This window comes from Lynx canadensis, chromosome A2 (genome assembly GCF_007474595.2).
Source record: "Lynx canadensis isolate LIC74 chromosome A2, mLynCan4.pri.v2, whole genome shotgun sequence".
Lineage (NCBI taxonomy): Eukaryota > Metazoa > Chordata > Mammalia > Carnivora > Felidae > Lynx > Lynx canadensis.
This window is the reverse complement of record NC_044304.2, coordinates 30166603-30182718: the sequence shown is the minus strand read 5'-3', so window position 1 is coordinate 30182718 and position 16116 is coordinate 30166603. Positions and strand designations below refer to the sequence as shown.

General features: G+C 44.6%; 1 protein-coding gene across 11 annotated transcripts in view; it reads left to right on the top strand.

Annotated features, from left to right (window-relative positions):
• Window positions 1-16116, top strand: part of CADPS (calcium dependent secretion activator) — a 476722-nt gene that overhangs the window by 193707 nt on the left and 266899 nt on the right. The gene's annotated exons all lie outside the window — the stretch shown is intronic.

Below are 16116 nucleotides of genomic sequence, written 5' to 3'. Positions count from 1 at the left end.
TATAGTAGGGACTTCTGAGGGTCAACCCTGAACAAGAAGAATCCAGTCTAGGTTTTTGTTCCTGTGGATTTGTCAAATAACAAAAACTGTGCCCACAATTTCTTACTTTCTTTAAGGTTTTATGGGAGATCAGGAGAGGAACCAGTTCCTGCCCTCAAACGTTTCTAGTCTGGTAGGAGCATTTGATATATGTGCAAATAATAATAATAATAATAATTAATAATAATAATAATAATAATACCAAGTTCTATAGTGGTAAATGCCATGAGAAAGGGCCACCAGGAATGCTATGTACAGAAGGCTCATTCCCTTCTTTCTTTCCACGAGAATTTAAGCACCAAACAGACCAGGCTCTATGCTCTTCTCTCAGATTATCATCTGGAGCAAAAACCATGGGACTTACAATATAATGGAGAAACAAACATCACTCAGCAATCACACCAATGGATGTACAATTGTAGACTAACCTGAATTCTGTGCTGGCAAGTGGATGGTTTTATGAGAGCCTTTGAGAAAGAAGTCTGGAAGACAGGGCGTAGTGGGAGTCCTGCCCGACAGAGGAAAGATGGCAGGGACTGACTTTGAGTCGAGTGTGGTGGGAACATTCTAGACAGGGCACATCTGAAATGGGTTCTGGGTCCTAGTCATACAGAGGGGTCTTCTCACGAGAGAGACCTTCTTCAGCTTCTTATCTTTCAGTCACATGTCCGCTCCCATCCCTAGGGCTCCACTCCAGAGCCTCCTATTGCGCAGGTTCCCTGGACCAGCATCCAGCCACCATGATGAAGTTCCAACAGGATGCTTGTAGCTCAGCTACCTTTCTCAGTGTGCACTTGGCCCATGAAAAACCAGGCATCTTTGCCACACCAAATAGTGGTAGTACAGATAGGCTGTAGGTGCTCCCCCTATTGTGCCGTCTTCCTCCATTTCTCTTTGTGTTTTAGATCTGCTCAACTAAATGAAGCCAACCAGTTGGCTGCAGAGCAAACATCCCACAGGAAAAATGGGATGCTCACTTTCCTGTAGGTGTCCCAGTCTCTCTGTTACTTTTTTTTTTATTTAATTTTTAGAGAGAGAGGGTGCGTGTGTGGAAGGGCAGAGGGAGAGGGAGAGAGAATCTTAAGCAGACTCCATGCCCCCAGCACAGAGCCCGATGCGGGGCTGAGTCTCATGACCATGAGATCATGACCTGGGCTGAAATCAAGAGTCAGACACTTAACTGACTGAGCCACCCAGGTGCCCCTCTCTGTTATTTTCTTGAAGGAGGAGCAGTGGGTAGCCCTAAAGGGGTAATAAAGAAAAGTCTTGGCCATCGCCACTTGCTAAGGAACCCGGATGGTTCTCTTTCTTTCTGTCAGTTCCTCTCCTTTCCTTTCCTGGTCTTCTGCTTCTATAGCCACGGGGCAAGGCTGGTGGGGAGAGTCAATGAGATGATGATTAGACCCAGCAGGTCAATCTGAGCTGACAGAGCTGGACAGCTCTCAGTAAACCCCAGAGGGTATGAATGTTACCCTATAGTTGTGTCTCTAATTCCTGAACAGCAGGAAGAATCCCATTTGACAGCCTGTTGCAGATGGTTCCTTGGGTCAGTGTGTTTCTCCTTTGCAGCTTTGTTCATACAGAAATCACATGTAAAATATGCATACATTTATGCTTAAAAATTTCTTTAACAAGGGAAGAATGATATGAACCTGGGCCCGAGAAATCTCAACTTCACGCTCGCTGTGCAGCTTATTAGGGAAGAGAAACTAGCTTAAGACGTTCTTGGTTAAAATGAATTCACTGCAAAAGCTCTTTCTTTTCTATAAGGTAAGCGTGGTTTCTCATTCCAGTGAAAGAATCCCCGGAAACACAGATGTTAGAATAGAGCATTAATTTTTTTTTTCTTCCTTATGAAATAGTGACATTGGGAAACCTACGAAGATTAGTGTAGATGGAATTTAGTGAGGAAGGAGGGCAACGACTTTTCCCTGATTGGAAACAGAGTGGGACTGTTCTGCTTTCATCTGTAGGTGGATTAGTTGAAGGCATCAAAAGATCACCTACCTAGACACCCTCCTTCCTACCCTCCTGCTCTCCCACCCCCTTCCCTCCATTTTCTACCTCTGTGTTCCGATTTGGACCTGGGAGGCACCTCTGGATTTTAAATCAAGGATTGTTGGTTCTATGTTTGCCTCACTCTTAGCTAACTCTGAGTGACAGGTTGGGGACCTGGTTTGTGAGTATCTTCCAGTCAGGACACACCTGGGAGAATGTTAGAGAAGATGGGAGCATCTGGGGACGCTGTCGTAGCTTCCTCCGAAGCTAGCAACAGGAGCACGCCAGGCACACAGTGGGGCTGCTACACTCCGAATGCGCCCGCCAAGCTTCCCGCGGTCCTGTGTCTTACACATCTCAGTGATATAACCTCTAACGCGGCGTTCCACAAATACCCGTCCAGATGATTTTCTGCAAACCTGGCACCTTCTTGAGCACATTTCCTAACCACAGCATGAATGGCCAAAATTCCCATTCTTACCGCTTTCTTTCCTCAAATTATTTCAGATCTCAGCCCAGCTGGTAATATTGGGATGTGTCTAACAGCTAGAGGATTAACATGATGAAGTTAACCTTCCATGTCAGTTTAGCAGCACAGCATCTCTTTGCCTCCTTTATCAAATGTTGTCAGGGCAAACACCTTGCTCGCCTGAGGTCAAATGTCTTCGGCAGAATTTATCAACCTCAGCACTATTGACATTTGGGGCTGTGTAACTCCGGTTATGGGGTCTGTCCTGGGCATCGTACTATGTTTCTCAGCGTCCCTGGCTTCTTACCCACTCGATGCTATTAGCACTCTCTCCTTCAATTGTGACAACCAAAAATGTCTCCAGACTTTATCAAAAGTTCCCTGGGTGGGGGTGGGGTGGGGTGGGGTGGTGAGCAACAGAACTTCCCCCCTCCACCTGGCTAAGAACCCCTGGCCTATAGAGATCATAGAATTTGTCAGAAAAATCCCAATCTGGGTCTCTAGGGAATCTAACCATTTTTTTTTTTCCAGGAGACTTTTGTTGAGGGGAGATCTGATGCCTTCTTCCTATAAATTATGACGGCTAATATCACAGTTTATGTTGAAGATCGTCTCCTGAATTTCTGCAGTCCTGCTTTCCTGATAAGAAAGTAAAGGTTGCCGTGAAATGAATCATTCCAGAGCAGTTTGCAGGAGGAAGTATAGCTCCAATCCTTGGCTGTTCCCCAGTGCTGGCCAGTATAAATTGCCAGTGCTTGTTGACTTAGAGATTAATTATGAATGATAGGGAAGCTTATGAATTTTTCAGAATTTTTTCCTCGCTGGGTGAAGCAGTCTGACTTCCTATCAGGGGTGTAGGATCCGCTCCAACTGTCCTACATCAAAGCCACAGGCTGTCACCCGGGGCGTTATCTTGTTCCATGCAGGCTGGCTGCATATGTTGACTCCAAATTTTTTAATCAGCCATTTCCAACTCAACTGCACATGTCAAACTGTAGAGACAGACTCCATTAAACATCGTCTGAAACCAGCAGGGACCTTGTGGCATCATGATTTGATATCTCTATGGCAGAATTTTACAATAAGAAATTACAGGAGTACACATTTTGCTGAAATGTCAGCAAAATGCCTACAGGGCTTAAAAGGGGGTAAAACGCCATCATCAACAACAATAATAATCTCAGTACAGTCCTTTCAACTATTTAAAGGATATTCATAACTATCTAGGTATCTCATTTACTCCAAACCCTATAGTTTTAGATCATTCCCTTATTTTTATCAAATATAATGGATAGGTAGCTGATCCAATCATCTCTTAATCAATAGAGTTCCTAATGATAACCATGATTATGATAGAAAACATAAGGGATGATTTTTTAATTTTAGAAAGCCCATAGGTCAGCTTAGAATATTGAGAGTTCCCTGTTACATGGAAGATAAAATATTTATGGGCAATCACTCAATAAATATATTTTGAACACCCGTTTTATGTCAGGCACTAGCTGAGCTATTAACCTAAAAATCATTTGGGTTTTACTTCATGTTAAAACCATTGCTCAAAAATGTATTTTTCCACTCTCTTGCTTTAGAATACAACAAACGTCTTGTTGAAAGGCATCATTTTACAAATCAATTCTGTGTCTAGGAATGCTAACATAAAAAGCAGGGTATTGACCTGATACATATATTTAGTATTGCTTTTTTAAAAATCCAATCCCTGGGGCGCCTGGGTGGCTTGGTCGGTTGAGCGTCCGATTTCGGCTCAGGTAATGATCTTGCAGTCCGTGAGTTCAAGGCCTGCATTGGGCTCTGTGCTGACCGCTCTCTCTCTACCCCTCCCCTGCTTGTGCTCTGTCTCTCTCGCTCTCAAAAATACATAATCATTGGGGCGCCTGGGTGGCGCAGTCGGTTAAGCGTCCGACTTCAGCCAGGTCACGATCTCGCGGTCCGGGAGTTCGAGCCCCGCATCAGGCTCTGGGCTGATGGCTCAGAGCCTGGAGCCTGTTTCTGATTCTGTGTCTCCCTCTCTCTCTGCCCCTCCCCCATTCATGCTCTGTCTCTCTCTGTCCCAAAAATAAATAAACGTTGAAAAAAAAAATTAAAAAAAAAAAAACATAATCATTAAAAAAAAATTTAAAAACGCAATCCTGTTGTGAATTTGCTTGTGAAAGTAAGTTTTGTGTTTTTTTTTTTTTTTTTAAGGTGGTTAATTGAGGCTCCTGGCTAAATTTTTGTTCCCTTTGAGATTTTACAGTAATGTATGAGATGGGGTGAAATTTACTACAACTGCTACAAAGTTTTGTTTCTCTAAAATTCCCTATAAAGCATTTCCTTTCCTAAGAAAATTCCACCCAAGTGCTTTTGCCCATATGAAAGGGCAACATTAGTAAATGAACTATATAATCTTAAAAACAGTTTCACAGGGAATTAGTCTTGTGACTGAATTGCAAATAAAATTTCCAGGAACAAGAAATCATCTGTCTTGATGGTGGCCCACCATTCAAAGTGTTTCTTAGCCTGGACAATTGTAAACAAGTCAGAAATAAATTAGATCGTGAGAGCCTAGGGCCATCATGATTTGAACCTTCTCTGGTGCCAAAATTGGTTATTTCTGCCAATATTCTTTTTAATTTTATTCTTTTTAGTTTATACTGCTTAAAATAGTCTTTCTTTGCAGTTTTTCTCTCAGAGGAGAATACTTCTTTTTTTTTTAATTCCTTCCTCTCAGCCACAGCCGTATTTGCCTTTAACAATGCAAATTTAATTATGTCAAACCATGTTCACTTGTGTTAATTTGCATTGATGTAGAATTGTCCACACAGGTCAGGTAAACTAAAGTATCGAGCAGTCTCCCTATACTCAAAATAGATTTTCTGTTAGAATATAAGACTTACTCTTTTTTACCCAGAATCCAAGTGGTTTTCTGTGGAAGAGGTGGTAATGCTAACAAAATATTCTCTGTGTTCCCTTACATGTTCTTGCTTCTCTTACAGTTAAGGGAAGGACATATGACTAATTCCAGCAAACAGGCCATGATGTCCATGCTCTGTGTGCTCCTGTCACAGTGAGCCTGGAAGCCACATGTTGAGATGGCAAAGTCACAAGATGGTGGTGTTTCCATCTGCCTGGGCTCCTGAGTGACTATGTGTAAGAGAGTCCCTCAGAGTCCACATTGGACATGTAGGGTAAGCAAGAAATAAACCACTGTCATCTTAAGCCACTGAGATTTCAGGGTTAATTTGTTATTAATTAATAAATAATACAATTAGTCTATATAATTATATATGAGTATATTATATAATATCATATATTATAATATAGGAATAAATTAGGCTCTGGATGAATTTGTTCCTCTTTTTGAATTTACTTTTTCAGTATTATATTTTCAGTGTAACACGTGATTATCCTTGCTTGTGATTAACATGGGATTACTGACCCCAACTTCATCAAAAAATAAAAATTCTTCTACTTCTAAATTCCCCCAACCACTTCCAACTTATTGAATATGACAAGAGTAGGCATATATATGTTCCCACAAAGAGATTAAGAGTTGTCACATATATTAGAATAGATATTCTAATGGCTGTGCTCATCTGTAGCGGATGATTTATTGCAAGCAGAAAGCATTTAATAAATGCTGACATGTAATTTGGTGTTTTTAAATCATTTCATTTCTCCCATCTTTTGGAAAATTGGAGATCTCACTCTTTTTTTTTCTTTTTTTAGTTTTTTAAATTTTTTTAATTTAATTTATTTTTTTAATTTACATCCAAGTTAGTTAGCATATAGTGCAACAGTGATTTCAGGAGTAGATTCCTTAATGCTCCTTACCCATTTAGCCCACCCCCCCTCCCACAACCCCTCCAGTAACCCTCTGTTTGCTCTCCATATTTGTCTCTTCTGTTTTGTCCCCCTCCCTGTTGTTATATTATTTTTGCTTCCCTTCCCTTATGTTCATCTGTTTTGTCTCTTTAAGTCCTCAGATGAGTGAAGTCATATGATACTTGTCTTTCTCTGACTAATTTTGCTTAGCATAATACCCTCCAGTTCCATCCACGTAGTTGCAAATGGCAAGATTTCATTCTTTTTGATTTCCAAGTTAATACTCATTTGTAAATATATACAACATCTTCTTTATCCATTCATCCATCGGTGGACATTTGGGCTCTTTCCATACTTTGACTATTGTCGACAGTGCTGCTATAAACCTTGGGGTGCATGTGCCCCCTTCGAAACAGCATTCCTGTCTGTATCCCTTGGGTAAATACTTAGTAGTGCCATTGCTGGGTCGTAGGGTAGTTCTATTTTTAATTTTTTGAGGAACCTCCATACTGTTTTCCAGAGTGGCTGCACCAGGGGTTTGCATTCCCACCAGCAGTGCAAAAGAGATCCTCTCTCTCCGCATCCTTGCCAACATCTGTTGTTGCCTGAGTTGTTAATGTTTGCCATTCTGACAGGTGTGAGGTGGGATCTTATTGTGGTTTTGACTTGTATTTCCCAGATGATGAGTGATGTTGAGCATTTCTTCATGTGTCGGTTGGCCATCTGGATGTCTTCTTTGGAGAAGTGTCTATTCATGTCTTTTGCCCATTTCTTTACTGGATTATTTGTTTTTTGGGTGTTGAGTTTGATTAGTTCTTTATAGATTTTTGGATACTAACCCCATATCTGATATGTCGTTTGCAAATATCTTTTCTTATTCCGTCAGTTGCCTTTTAGTTTTGCTGATTGTTTCCTTTGCTGTGAAGAAGCTTTTTATTTTGATGAGGTTCCAATAGTTCATTTTTGCTTTTGTTTCCCTGGCCTCCGGGGACATGTTGAGTAAGAAGTTGCTGCGGCCGAGGTCAAAGAGGTTTTTGCCTGCTTTCTCCTCAAGGATTTTGATGGCTTCCTGTCTTACATTGAGGTCTTTCATCCATTTTGTTACTCTTTTTTTTAATGTTTAGTCATTTTTGAAAGAGTCCAAGTGGGGGAGGGGTAGAGAGAGGAGGACAGAGGATCTGAAGCAGGCTCTGCCCTGACAACAATATGGGGCTTGAACTCGCGAACCATGAGATCATGACCTGAGCCGAAGCCGGACACTCAACTGACTGGTCCACCCAGTGGCCCTGGGAACCTCACTCTTTTTTAATACTGCCCCTCCTCTTGCCCACTGATACTTTTAAAATAACTAATAGAAAATATATCTGCTTGATTATGAATCTGACACCGGGAACTAACTGTTCCTTTGACAGGTGTTCATCAAGGTGAAACACACTTTTTATAAATATTTTTGGCTTTAAACAATGGTGTCACCACGGTAGACACACTCTTGAGGGCAGGCAAAATGAGATAATGATATATGTGGGTAGATTCGTGAATAGACCCAATTCCTACTTGTGAATGATCAGGCTGGGACTAGAAATTAAGTACGTCTTATATTTGTGACATGCCACTCAAAGGAAACAGAGCTGTATGTGACAGTTCCCATGTACCCTAGAAATTATGCGGCTTTGCCTCAATTTTAATTGACATGAGCTACTCTATGACTTACAGCTCTGAATGTTTTCTGCGGCTCAAGATCTCTATTATACATACACACACGTACACTCACCTGCATGAACATACGCATTCACTAAAACCATAATTGCAGAAGCTGGAAAATTTGATTTTCTTTTGTCCTTGTGAGTAACTTTGATACTACCTTGTCAATATTTGAAAATGAAACTCGCTTCCTCTTAAAATAAAGAGTGAGCATTTTTAGCAAAAACATTCACTTTTATTAGTGCGTGTAGGTACTTTAGACCTCATTGGATGTTCTCTGGATTTCCTGCTGATTTCATTGTGTTTGCCAGTTATAAGTTGCTTTCCACCATGACTCAACAGTGTGATATCAAAATTATTTAACAGTATAAAGGGCATTTTATTTCCTATAATATTTATGTCAAATCTTCTGTGACTTGTTTTCAAAAAGTGACCATTTTCCATCAAATTAGCTGCCTCAGCAGAAGTTCAGGCGTTAGTAAAAACTAAATTCACGCTAATGACAAAAATAATAACTTACATTTGTGCTATACTTTACCAATTTTGAAAAATAACCCTTTTTTTTGAAGGTTACGCCCACCAAATGTTACAATAGTGAACTGTTTAAAAAAATTTTTTTTAAATGTTTATTCCTTTTTGAGAGAGAGAGAGGGAAGAAGGAGGAGGAGGAGGTGGAGGGGCAGAGAGAAGGAGACACAGAATCTGAAGCAGGCTCCAGGCTCTGAGCTGTCAGCACACAGCCCGACGCGGGGCTCGAACTCACAGACTGCGAGGTCATGACCTGAGCCGAAGTCGGACACTCAACCGAATGAGCCACCAGGTGCCCCAACAGTGAACTGTTTAAAAACTGACACTCTAGATTCAGACAGAACTGAATCTGTATCCCAGCTCTACCCCTTTTCAGAGATGTTACTTGAATCCCTCTGAGCCCCAGTTTCCTCATCTCTAAAGTGGTGATGATTGTAATGGTAATACGTATCTCACAATTAAACAAGACAGTGAATGACATACTTGATAGGGTGCCAGGCCACAGGGTGTACTCAGGGTTCAGTATCTGTTAGGTCTCCTGTGGACCGTAAGCTCATAGAGGGCAAGGTCTGTGCCTGTCCGACTCTGACAGCTCAAACCACAATGTCTGGTACAAAGCAAGCGTTGAATGAAAATGTTTTAAATGGTGAGTTGAATATTAATATTCCATTTCCTAGATGAGGAGACAGGCTCCCACAGTTTAATTGGTTCACACCTCAATCATTCACCACACTTTAGTCCATTATTCTCCACCCCTTCTACTCTTAAATACTTAATTTCAGTTACACATTCAACAAGAATTTAAGAAGTCTAAACCATTTGCACTCAGATTTCTCTTTAGGTCATGATTTGAGCACCTATTAAGTATCAGAAACCACACTAAGTGCCTGGACAAACTTTTCTTAGAAACTGATCAAAACAACCTTGCCCCCAAATAATATAAAAACGGGGAGGGGGGCAGAACATAAGAGACTCTCAAATATAGGGAGCAAAGAGAGGGTTATCGGAGGGATTGTGGGAGGGGGAATGGGCTAAATGGGTAAGGGGCATTAAGGAATCTACTCCTGAATTCATTGTTGCACTGTATACTAATTTGGATGTAAATAAATTAATTAATTAAGAAGAAAAACCCAACCTTGCCCAGTAGATATTATTAGCTCCATCTCAGATTTAGTTCTGCAGATATTCCTTGCTCACCTACCAAACATCAGCCACTGCAAACCTTATAGGGAATAACATAAGATAAGGTCTCTGCCCTGGAGGCATTTATAGTCTTGCAGAGAACATAGCATGAGCAAATAATGCAAATGTGATAGAAGCAATAAAAGAGGAGGTCTGAATGCTGTGGGATCCTAGAGGAAGTGACTTTGCCTAGGAACAAAAAGGCTTCTAAGGAAGCAACATGGATATTGAAACCTGGGTTAGTGTTAGCCAGACAAAGATAGCAGAGAAGGGAAAGCATGTGCAGCAGCCTGGGGCCATGAAAGAATATGTCATGTTCAAGAACCTAAAAGAAGCAGCATAGAAAGACTCAAGCCTGGAGGGCAAGACCCAGTGTTGGCTGATAAGGCTGGAGAGCTGTGCAGGAACCAGATGGCAGTAACTCCCTAGGCTTTGAGAAGGACCTCAGACTCCTACTGCCAAGGAAAAGGGAGCATTCCTGACAAGTCTTAAGCAGGAGCAGGATGCCAATGGGAATCAGGGATTCAATCCTTGCTCTCTGAGTGTGGCATCACCATCATCACCGAGGCACATTCTTGGCCTTCGCCCCATGCCTACTGAATCAAAACTCTCTGGGGAAGAGCCCTATGACTCTGTTTTTCTTTTTGTTTTTTTTTATGACAGCAAGTCTCTCTCTCTTTTTTTTTGAAGTTTTTGTTTATTTTGAGAGACAGAGAAAGAAAGAGAGAACATGCACACGAGTTGGGGAGGTGGTACCGAGAGAGGGGAGAGAATCCCGAGCAGGCTCTGTGTTGTCAGCGCAGAGCCTGATGCGGGGCTCAATCTCACAAACCATGAGATCGTAACTGGAGCTGAAACCAAGAATCTGACGCTTAACCGACTGAGCCACCCAGGTGTCCCCCCTACGACTCTGTGTTTTAACAGGTTCTCTGGTTGATTCTCACATGCACCATAGTTACAGAACCATTGGCCCTTGGTAGAGAAGTTCTTAGTTCTTGCTACACTTTGGAATCACATGGAGATTTAAAAAAAAATAAAATACTGATGCCCAGGCCCAACCCAAAGGTCTGATTTAGCTGGTTCGATTGCAGCCTGGATATCAGGATTTCCTTTCATCTCCCCCAGGGGATTCCAATGTGCAGGGAGGACTGAGAACTGCCATGTCAGAGAGGATGCAAGTAAACAGGTCAGCGATCCAGGATGGGGACAATGGCAACCTGGCCTAAGGAAGTAGGTAAACAGAATAGACAGAGTCAAGATATATTTAGAAGGGAACTGCACAATTACAAAGGGATAAACCAACCTAGTTCCACACATCCTCTCCTCACAAAACCACCTGCTTCACAAAATACCCTGGCCTCCAGCTGCCACGGGTCCCCCTGGGAAGAACGTGCCCCACTCTTCTTTGAATGGCTTCAGTTCCCTGTGTCCTTAGCATAGTGCAGGTGAAGCGGACCATCTCCCAGCCCCAGCTGTGAAGGTTATTAAGAGGATCCATAAAAAACACAGCTGTGTCCCTCATGCTGGATGAAACCAGTGTCTGGCCTCAAGAGTACTGAATTATTAGCCTTGAACTTGCAGACCCGCCTCCTCTCCGAGGGATCATGCTAAGTGCTTTCCAAGTACTGGTTTTCATTCTCATTACAAGCCTCTGCTGTTGGCACTATTAGGACTCGCACTTTGCAGAAGAGGCCTCAGACAGAGAGAGTTCCATATATCTTCCAGTGTCACAGAGCTGGTAAGTGGCAGAGCAAAGATTTGAGCCCAGATCTGACTGTTTCCGGTTCCTGGGTGGCCTACAGCTCTTCTGGTGGGGAAGGGAAATCTGAGACCTGTGTCAAACAGAGGGTTTAGATACTGGACCAGCTAATGATACCTGGAAAGCCAAGCTGCTACATGGTGAAAGTAATCAAGGAAGGCTTCCCTGAAGGAAGCAGATCTGAAACCAGACCCTGAACGACACGCCCGATTTGAAATAGAAAGGAGAGAGGAGGTCATTCCAGGCCTGGGGGATTATGGGACAAGACTGGTAGAACCCTGCAAGATCATAAAGGAATAGATTGGTTTTCTGTTTGGGGTATTTTTATGTATTTCTTTGGTGCTCGTTCAGAGAATTACTGCATTTGGAGCTATTGTGTTATATTTACGGCGCTGCCCGAAGCCAGCAAAGACATAAAGTGGTGACTCAAATGCAGAGGATGTTCTTACTGGCTGGCCAGCTCTAGGAGCTGAACCCTGCATTTGCAGTCCAAGAGAAGTACATCCCTCAGATGGGAACTTTGACCCTTCGCAAGGTCTTCTCTTGGAGAGGAAGTAAGGCATGCTAACGAAAGGCACTAACGATCTTATTTTAACTCTTCAGCAAATGAGGTACTATCTCCTTGGGTGATTTTTATAAAAACGGAACGTCATTGAGTATGCACAGGACACCAAATTTCACGTTTTCTCTAGAAATAACCCTGGAACAGAGCCCTAGTAAAGACAGATCAGAGGCAAGCCTGCAGACTGCATGAGAGCCACCCCCAGGAATAAAAATAGAACAATAAACCTGCAATGTGTTGAACCCCTACAGTGCGAAAATGTCTCTTATGATCATCGCTACAATAGTCCTCTGAGGGTATTGGCTTTACAGCTTCGGGTACAGATGCTCAGAGAGGTTGAGTGCCCTGGGCTGGTCACACAGTGAGTACGAGACAGAGGTTGGGTTTGATCTTCAGGTTTTCTGATTCTAAAATCCATGCCCTATTTTCTAAGCCTGTCCCCTCTGCGAAGGGCCAATTATGTCTGAAACTGCTGGCAAACTACTTAATCTTTTGAAACTTGGTTTCTTTACTCAAAGCAGGGAAAACCTGTCTTGCCATTTGTGTTATTAGAATCAGAATTGGTGTAAGGATGGATATGCAGGCTAGAGCAGTAGTAATCGCTGCTGAGATTTTCCTTTTTTTCTTTTAATGTTTATTTATTTTTGAGGTGTGGGGGGCACATGCACAAGTCGGGGAGAGGAAGAGAGACAGGAAGAGAGAGAATCCCACACAGGCTCCGTGCTGTCAGCAGAGAGCCCGACGGGGGACTCAAACCCACAAGCCGTGAGATCACGACCTAAGCTGAAATCAAGTCAGACAGTTAATCAACTGAGCCCCCCAGGCGCTCCCCGCTCCCCACCTTTTTTTTTTAATTTTTTTTTTAATTTTTTTTTTAACGTTTATTTATTTTTGAGACAGAGACAGAGCATGAACGGGGGAGGGGCAGAGAGAGAGGGAGACACAGAACTGGAAGCAGGCTCCAGGCTCTGAGCCATCAGCCCAGAGCCCGACGCGGGGCTCGAACTCACGGTCCGTGAGATCGTGACCTGAGCTGAAGTCGGACGCTCAACCGACTGAGCCACCCAGGCGCCCCACCACCTTTTTTTTTTAATGAGCTGCTGAGATTTTCTGAAAGTGACCGTGTGCCAGGCATTCTGCTACAAGTCCCGGGAGTTGAAAACTAAAGTTAAGGCTCAGAGAGGTCTCATAATGTGTTCAGCACAGACCAGCCTCAAAGTGGAAGGGTCAGGATTTGAACCTGGACAGTAGGGAGGGAATGCTTGCTGCCCACGTTCTCCAGCCCCGTCGGAGGTGGACGAGGGGGAGACAGGTTGGCGGGAAAGGAGTTCGGAGGTGGCAGGCAGGCCCTGAGCACAGTGCTGTAGCCACAGTCCCAACCTCAGTACATTCTTGAGACAGGAGCTTGGGCACCCACGTCCCCTGGAGGGGAACTGTCCTGGCTGTAACTTTCCAGACTGCAGTGTGCCAGGAGGGCAGCATTTGCTGGAGCAGTTTGTGAAGAAGGATAAAAAAACACGGGGCTGTGGAGAAAAGGAGGGCCGTGCCAGCTGACAGGAGTACTTTACAGGGAGCTGCCTCCGCCCTCCTCTGCACTAGCTCTTGGCAGCCTCCTGCTCAGACACTAATCCCTGGGAACCAAGGGGCCAGAAGTGGAGAGGAAACCAGGGAAACGGATCCAGGGAAGCCAGGTCAGCCTCTGGCTTGCACTCCCTGTCACCACTGACAGGTGCACCCGACTCAAGCCCCCAAAGCCCGGAATCATGGATGCTTCATTAGGACTTTAAACGGGTTGACAGGCTAGCAAAGTTCAGTCTTTACCTGTTTCTGCGGAGCATGGCACTTCCCAGGACACAGTCACTAAGCAGCAAGCAAGCTAGAAGTTAGCAGGTTGGGAACCTGGTCCCAGCTCCCTCGCTGATGATGGTGCGACTTCTGGGCAGGTCACTTTCCCTCTTTGGGTCACAGTTAATTAACTTGGTCAGGCAAGTATCAGAGGCCCCTGTGTGTTCAGCACCGCGCGAGGTGCTGGGGACGCAGAGGTAAGCAAAGTCACACGCGTCCCTGCCCTCAAGGAGCTTAACAGTGTAGTAGGTAGACATCCCAGCATCACGTGAGTGCAGGTGAAATTACAGCTGTGAAACATGCTAACAAAAGGAGAGGTGCGTCGTGCTAGGAGAACTTGGCAGGAGAAACCCACCAAGTCTGGAGGGGTCAGAGAAGAGTTTGCTGCAAAGCTGAAGGATGGAGAGGAAGAACCGGTTACGAGTCAAGGAGGAGACAGGGGAGAATGCTCCGGGTGTGGGAAACATGCAAGCACCTGGCAGCAGAGAAAACAACCCCTCCCAGAGGCCTCAGCGAGGAGCCCAGAGGCCTGTGCTGAGGGGGGCGATGTGATGTCCGACGGGCCACAGAGCTCAGCAGGGCCTACACCTCCTCCTGAACTTACTTCATCATCCCTAATGCTCCTTGCAGCCACAGTGCTGGATCATCTTCACTGTCGTCCTGAGGCTGAGTTGGTCCATTCATTCTGAGGCAGAATACCACAGATTTTTCCAGAAAGTAGAACAATTATTCAAATAACGCGTGAAGTAATCCGCCTGTTTCCGTTTAAATTTTCCGCATATGTGAATCATGTCTGCTTTTTGCTTGACTGGAGACTGCCTGACGGCGGTAATAATGATGGGTTTGGAACCCTCCAGAGTCGGACTGGCCCCCAAATGTGTGAGCCCAGAGAATGCAGGCAACCCTAGGGAAAGGTGATACCCAGAGATGTCTCCCAGGCACACGGTCAAGGCCGATCTTCCAGGGCCTGTGGGACTAATGACGAGGCTCCAAGCCTCAGCCCAGTGATGATTTCTCCATTGTCGCAGAGGTCAGTGTTCCCAGGTGGGTTCCTCGTAACTGACCTATAGATCCACGTGCATAGTGAGGTAGCTTCCTCCCTGTCTCCTCCCTCCAGAACAGCCGGACGTATCCACGGACATGAAAAAAATGAAACGCACGGGAGAATTGCTTAGGAGAGACTGTCCCAAAATGTGCCGCTGGGCGTTTAAATGACTTACACACAGGGTGGGATAGGATTGGGAAATGTAGGGCCACCCGAGTGTACCTTCTCACTGATGTGTCATGCAGCGATCCAGGAAGGGGAGAGGGGGCATCGACTCTAACTGGCCACATACCCCTTTCTCGGCGGGACTAGTGTCCCCAGAATATACCTTTGACAAGTGCTCGTCTAGACTTTGCAGAGACCCCTGGGACATAATAGCGAGGGTTTGTCCTTTCTCAGGTGAAGGGACTGTGGACAGAGGGGTCATGACTTGGGCCCAAAGCCCCCCAGCTAAAGGCACATTGAGGACCAGAACACAGGCTCCTCGTTCACTCCAAGGGCTCCCCCACCCCCGTGTCTGGTTTCTGTCATAAATCACAACAGGCCGGGAGGGGAAATGACATCTGATGTGTGCTCTCCCTAGAATCGGGACAATTCTAGAAACTCTTTGCTAAACTATAGGACCTACTGTGTGCCTGCACCATGCTAGGTGCTTGGCACATACCATCTCATTGAACCCTAAGAACACACTGGGGTAGGTATCTTACCCCAGTTTACAAATAGGAAACCGAGGCTTAGGTCCAGTCACTTGTTCCATCCCTTTGAGGAAGGAAATTACAAAGCCGGGATTTGGACCCAGGTCTGCCTGACTTCTCTCAAACCGTGCCACCTGTTGTCCCATTTAGTCCTTTGAGTAGCCTCGCAAGATGAAACTGATCCCCACTTAGCAGTTGAGGACACTGAGGCTCGGAGATTCAGAAACCTGACAAGGTCATGGAACCGGGGAGTGGGATAGCTGGGCACAGACCTCCCTCTGCCCTATTCTCAGGCCTGCGTCCTCTGCCGCGTGCTCTCCCTGCAGGTGTAAACCGGGCCGACCGACAGCCACGCTGGTCTGAGTTCTTGTCTCTGCATTTACTGAAGGGGCACAGCATGAGCTGCAGAGAAACCCAGGCCTTGGGATGGGCTTGAACTGATGGCTTAGGTGATCACCTGTGAGCACTTGG